The sequence below is a fragment of the Schistocerca serialis genome, unplaced genomic scaffold (assembly GCF_023864345.2).
Source record: "Schistocerca serialis cubense isolate TAMUIC-IGC-003099 unplaced genomic scaffold, iqSchSeri2.2 HiC_scaffold_1417, whole genome shotgun sequence".
In the NCBI taxonomy this organism is placed as follows: domain Eukaryota; kingdom Metazoa; phylum Arthropoda; class Insecta; order Orthoptera; family Acrididae; genus Schistocerca; species Schistocerca serialis.
In genome coordinates, this window is record NW_026047644.1 from 29,408,153 (window position 1) to 29,415,480 (window position 7,328).

Genomic DNA, 7,328 nt, shown 5'->3' on the forward strand with positions numbered 1-7,328 from the left:
AAACACAGAAATTGCATCCGAATTTAATACACAATTCATAATGCCGACATAAGTACAAGAGGACTGACACTCTTAGTTTCTATGATTTGAATCTCTCCTAGGAGTCCAGTTTTAGATTCCGATTCTTCACTCAGGTTTACTGTATCCCTTGGACCTTCTTATTGACGATGAAAGACAGAAATTGCATCCGAAATTAATACAAAAGGCACAATGCCGACTTAAGTACAAGAGGACTGACACTCTAATTTTCTATGATTTGACCATGTCCTGTGAGTCCAGTTTTAGATTCCGATGCTTAATTTCAGGTTTACTGTATGCCTTAGACCATCTTATTGACGATGAAACACAGAAATTGCATCCGAATTTAATACAAAAGGCACAATGACGCTTTAAGTAAAACAGGACTGACACTCTAACTTTCTAAGATTTGAACCTATCCAGTGAGTCCAGTTTTAGATTCCGATGCTTCACTTCAGGTTTACGGTATACCTAGGACCTTCTTATTGACGATGAAGCACAGAAATTGCATCGGAATTAGATTCAAAAGGCACAATGCCGACTTAAGTAAAAGAGGACTGTCATTCTAACTTTCTATGATTTGAACCTCTCCTGTGAGTCCTGTTTTAGATTCGGATGCTTCACTTCAGGTTTACTGTATACCTTGGACCTTCTTAATTACGATGAAGCACAGAAATTGCGTCGGAATTAAATTCAAAAGGCACAATGCCGACTTAAGTACAGGAGGACTGACACTGTAACATTCTATGATTTGAACCTCTCCTTTGATTTCAATTTTAGATTCCGATGCTTCACTTCAGGTTTACTGTATCCCTTGGACCTTCTTATTGACGATGAAGCACAGAAATTGCAACGGAATTAAATTCAAAAGGCACAATGCCGACTTAAGTACAAGAGGACTGACACTCTAACTTTCTATGATCTGAACCTCTCCTGTGAGTCCAGTTTTAGACTCCGATGCTTCACTTCAGGTTTACTGTATCCCTTGGACCTTCTTATTGACGATGAAACACAGAAATTGCATCCGAATTTAATACAAAAGGCACAATGCAGACTTAAATGCAAGAGGACTGACACTCTAACTTTCTATGATTTGAGCACTCTTGTGAAACCAGTTTTAGATTCGGATGCTTAGCTTCAGGTTTCTGTATCCCTTGGACCTTCTTATTGACGATGAAAAGCAGAAATTGCATCCGAATTTAATACAAAAGGCACAAAGCCGACTTAAGTACGAGAAGGACTGACACTCTAACTTTCTATGATTTGAACCTGTCCTGTGAGTTTAGTTTTAGATTCCGATGCTTCACTTCAGGTTAACTGTATGCCTTGGACCATCTTATTGACGATGAAACACAGAAATTGCATCCGAATTTAATACAAAAGGCACAATGGCGACTTAAGTAATACATGACTGAGACTTGAACATTCTATGATTTGAACCTCTCCTGTGAGTCCAGTTTTAGGTTCCTATGCTTCACTTCAGGATTACTGTATCCCTTGGACCTTCTTATTGACGATGAAGCACAGAAATTGCATCGGAATTAGATTCAAAAGGCACAATGCCGACTTAAGTAAAGGAGGACTGACACTCCAACTTTCTATGATGTGAACAACTCCTGTGAAAGCAGTTTTAGATTCCGATGCATCACTTCAGGTTTACTGTATCCCATGGACCTTCTTATTGACAATGAAACACAGAAATTGCATCCGAAATTAATACAAAATGAACAATGCCGACTTAAGTACAAGAGGACTGACACTCTAACTTTCTATGATTTGAACCTCTCCTGTCAGTCCTGTTTTAGATTCGGATGCCTCACTTCATGATTACTGTATACCTTGGACCTTCTTATTGTCGATGAAACACAGAAATTGCATCCGAATTTAATACAAAAGGCACAATGCCGACTTAAGTACAAGAGGACTGACACTCTAACTTTCTATGATTTGAACCACTCCTGTGAGTCCAGTTTTAGATTCCGATGTTTCACTTCAGGTTTACTGGTATCCCTTGGACCTTCTTATTGACGATGAAACACAGAAATTGCATCCCTATTTAATACAAAAGGCACAATGCCGACTTAAGTACAAGAGGACTGACACTCTAACTTTCTATGATTTGAACCTCTCCTGTGAGTCCAGTTTTAGATTCCGATGCTTCACTTCATGTTTACTGTATCCCTTGGACCTTCGTATTGACGATGAAACACAGAAATTGCATCCGAATTTAATACACAATTCATAATGCCGACATAAGTACAAGAGGACTGACACTCTTAGTTTCTATGATTTGAATCTCTCCTAGGAGTCCAGTTTTAGATTCCGATTCTTCACTCAGGTTTACTGTATCCCTTGGACCTTCTTATTGACGATGAAAGACAGAAATTGCATCCGAAATTAATACAAAAGGCACAATGCCGACTTAAGTACAAGAGGACTGACACTCTAACTTTCTATGATTTGAACCTCTCCTGTCAGTCCTGTTTTAGATTCGGATGCCTCACTTCATGATTACTGTATACCTTGGACCTTCTTATTGTCGATGAAACACAGAAATTGCATCCGAATTTAATACAAAAGGCACAATGCCGACTTAAGTACAAGAGGACTGACACTCTAACTTTCTATGATTTGAACCACTCCTGTGAGTCCAGTTTTAGATTCCGATGCTTCACTTCAGGTTTACTGGTATCCCTTGGACCTTCTTATTGACGATGAAACACAGAAATTGCATCCCTATTTAATACAAAAGGCACAATGCCGACTTAAGTACAAGAGGACTGACACTCTAACTTTCTATGATTTGAACCTTTCCTGTGAGTCCAGTTTTAGATTCCGATGCTTCACTTCATGTTTACTGTATCCCTTGGACCTTCGTATTGACGATGAAACACAGAAATTGCATCCGAATTTAATACACAATTCATAATGCCGACATAAGTACAAGAGGACTGACACTCTTAGTTTCTATGATTTGAATCTCTCCTAGGAGTCCAGTTTTAGATTCCGATTCTACACTCAGGTTTACTGTATCCCTTGGACCTTCTTATTGACGATGAAAGACAGAAATTGCATCCGAAATTAATACAAAAGGCACAATGCCGACTTAAGTACAAGAGGACTGACACTCTAATTTTCTATGATTTGACCATGTCCTGTGAGTCCAGTTTTAGATTCCGATGCTTAATTTCAGGTTTACTGTATGCCTTAGACCATCTTATTGACGATGAAACACAGAAATTGCATCCGAATTTAATACAAAAGGCACAATGACGACTTAAGTAAAACAGGACTGACACTCTAACTTTCTAAGATTTGAACCTATCCAGTGAGTCCAGTTTTAGATTCCGATGCTTCACTTCAGGTTTACGGTATACCTAGGACCTTCTTATTGACGATGAAGCACAGAAATTGCATCGGAATTAGATTCAAAAGGCACAATGCCGACTTAAGTAAAAGAGGACTGTCATTCTAACTTTCTATGATTTGAACCTCTCCTGTGAGTCCTGTTTTAGATTCGGATGCTTCACTTCAGGTTTACTGTATACCTTGGACCTTCTTAATTACGATGAAGCACAGAAATTGCGTCGGAATTAAATTCAAAAGGCACAATGCCGACTTAAGTACAGGAGGACTGACACTGTAACATTCTATGATTTGAACCTCTCCTTTGATTTCAATTTTAGATTCCGATGCTTCACTTCAGGTTTACTGTATCCCTTGGACCTTCTTATTGACGATGAAGCACAGAAATTGCAACGGAATTAAATTCAAAAGGCACAATGCCGACTTAAGTACAAGAGGACTGACACTCTAACTTTCTATGATCTGAACCTCTCCTGTGAGTCCAGTTTTAGACTCCGATGCTTCACTTCAGGTTTACTGTATCCCTTGGACCTTCTTATTGACGATGAAACACAGAAATTGCATCCGAATTTAATACAAAAGGCACAATGCAGACTTAAATGCAAGAGGACTGACACTCTAACTTTCTATGATTTGAGCACTCTTGTGAGTCCAGTTTTAGATTCGGATGCTTAGCTTCAGGTTTCTGTATCCCTTGGACCTTCTTATTGACGATGAAAAGCAGAAATTGCATCCGAATTTAATACAAAAGGCACAAAGCCGACTTAAGTACGAGAAGGACTGACACTCTAACTTTCTATGATTTGAACCTGTCCTGTGAGTTTAGTTTTAGATTCCGATGCTTCACTTCAGGTTAACTGTATGCCTTGGACCATCTTATTGACGATGAAACACAGAAATTGCATCCGAATTCAATACAAAAGGCACAATGGCGACTTATGTAATACATGACTAAGACTTGAACATTCTATGATTTGAACCTCTCCTGTGAGTCCAGTTTTAGATTCCTATGCTTCACTACAGGTTTACTGTATCCCTTGGACCTTCTTATTGACGATGAAGCACAGAAATTGCATCGGAATTAGATTCAAAAGGCACAATGCCGACTTAAGTAAAGGAGGACTGACACTCCAACTTTCTATGATTTGAACAACTCCTGTGAAAGCAGTTTTAGATTCCGATGCTTCACTTCAGGTTTACTGTATCCCATGGACCTTCTTATTGACAATGAAACACAGAAATTGCAACTGAAATTAATACAAAATGCACAATGCCGACTTAAGTACAAGAGGACAGACACTCTAACTTTCTATGATTTGAACCTCTCCTGTCAGTCCTGTTTTAGATTCCGATGCTTCACTTCAGGTTTACTGTATACCTTGGACCTTCTTATTGACGATGAAACACAGAAATTGCATCCGAATTTAATACAAAAGGCACAATGCCGACTTAAGTACAAGAGGACTGACACTCTAACTTTCTATGATTTGAACCACTCCTGTGAGTCCAGTTTTAGATTCCGATGCTTCACTTAAGGTTTACTGGTATCCCTTGGACCTTCTTATTGACGATGAAACACAGAAATTGCATCCCTATTTAATACAAAAGGCACAATGCCGACTTAAGTACAAGAGGATTGACACTCTAACTTTCTATGATTTGAATCTTTCCTGTGAGTCCAGTTTTAGATTCCGATTCTTCACTTCAGGTTTACTGTATACCTTGGACCTTCTTATTGACGATGAAAGACAGAAATTGCATCCGAATATAATACAAAAGGCACAATGCCGACTTAAGTACAAGACGACTGACACTCTAACTTTCTATGATTTGAACATCTATTGTGAGTCCAGTTTTAGGTTCCGATGCTTCACTTCAGGTTTACTGTATCCTTTGGACCTTCTTATTGACGATGAAACACAGAAATTGCATCGAAATTAGATTCAAAAGTCACAATGCCTTCTTAAGTACAAGAGAACTGACACTCTAACTTTCTATGATTTCAACCTCTCCTGTGAGTCCTGTTTTAGATTCCGATGCTTCACTTCATGTTTACTGTATCCCTTGGACCTTCTTATTGACGATGAAACACAGAAATTGCATCCGAATTTAATACACAATTCATAATGCCGACATAAGTACAAGAGGACTGACACTCTTAGTTTCTATGATTTGAATCTCTCCTAGGAGTCCAGTTCTAGATTTCGATGCTTCACTTCAGGTTTACTGTATCCCTTGGACCTTCTTATTGACGATGAAAGAGAGAAATTGCATCCGAGTTTAATACAAAAGGCACAATGCCGACTTAGGTACAAGAGGACAGACACTCTAATTTTCTATGATTTGACCATGTCCTGTGAGTCCAGTTTTAGATTCCGATGCTTCATTTCAGGTTTACTGTATGCCTTGGACCATCTTATTGACGATGAAACACAGAAATTGCATCCGAATTTAATACAAAAGGCACAATGACGACTTAAGTAAAACAGGACTGACACTCTAACTTTCTAAGATTTGAACCTATCCAGTGAGTCCAGTTTTAGATTCCGATTCTTCACTTCAGGTTTACGGTATACCTAGGACCTTCTTATTGACGATGAAGCATAGAAATAGCATCGGAATTAGATTCAAAAGGCACAATGCCGACTTAAGTAAAACAGGACTGACATTCTAACTTTCTATGATGTGAACCTCTCCTGTGAGTCGAGTTTTAGATTCGGATGCTTCACTTCAGGTTTACTGTATACCTTGAACCTTCTTATTTACGATGAAGCACAGAATTGCGTCGGAATTAAATTCAAAACGCACAATGCCGACTTAAGTACAAGCGGACTGACACTGTAACATTCTATGATTTGAACCTCTCCTGTGAGTTCAGTTTTAGATTCCGATGCTTCACTTCAGGTTCACTGTATCCCTTGGACCTTCTTATTGACGATGAAGCACAGAAATTGAAACGGAATTAAATTCAAAAGGCACAATGCCGACTTAAGTACAAGAGGACTGACACTCTAACTTTCTATGATCTGAACCTCTCCTGTGAGTCCAGTTTTAGATTCCGATGCTTCTCTTCAGGTTTACTGTATCCCTTGGACCTTCTTATTGACGATGAAACACAGTAATTGCATCCGAATTTAATACAAAATTCACAATGCCGACTTAAGTACAAGAGGACTGACACTCTTACTTTCTATGATTTGAACCTCTCCTAGGAGTCCAGTTTTAGATTCCGATGCTTCACTTCAGGTTTACAGTATACCTTGGTCCTCCTTTTTGACGATGAAATACAGAAATTGCATCTGATTTAAATACAAAGGGCACAATGCCGACTTAAGTACAAGAGGACTGACACTCTAACTTTCTATGATTTGAACGTCTCCTGTGAGTCCAGTTTTAGATTCCGATGCTTCACTTCAGGTTTACTGTGTACCTTGGACCTTCTTATTGACGATGAAACATAGTAATTGCATCCCAATTTAATACAAAAGGCACAATGCCGAAGTAAGTACAAGAGGACTGACCCTCTAACTTTCAATGATTTGAACCACTCCTGTGAGTCCAGTTTTAGACTCCGATGCTTCACTCCAGGTGTACTGTATACCTTGGACATTCTTAGTGACGATGAAGCATAGAAATTGAGTCGGAATTAAATACAAAAGGCACAATGCCGACTTAAGTACAAGACGACTGACACTCTAACTTTGTATGATTTAAACGTCTCCAGTGAGTCCAGTTTTAGATTCCGATGCTTCACTTCAGGTTTCCTGTATCCCTTGGACCTTCTTATTGACGATGAAGCACAGAAATTTCATCCGAATTTAATACAAAAGGCACAATGCCGACCTAAGTACATTAGGACTGACACTCTAACTTTCTATGATTTGAACCTCTCCTGTGAGTCCAGTTTTAGATTCCGATGCTTCACTTCAGGAGTACTCTATACC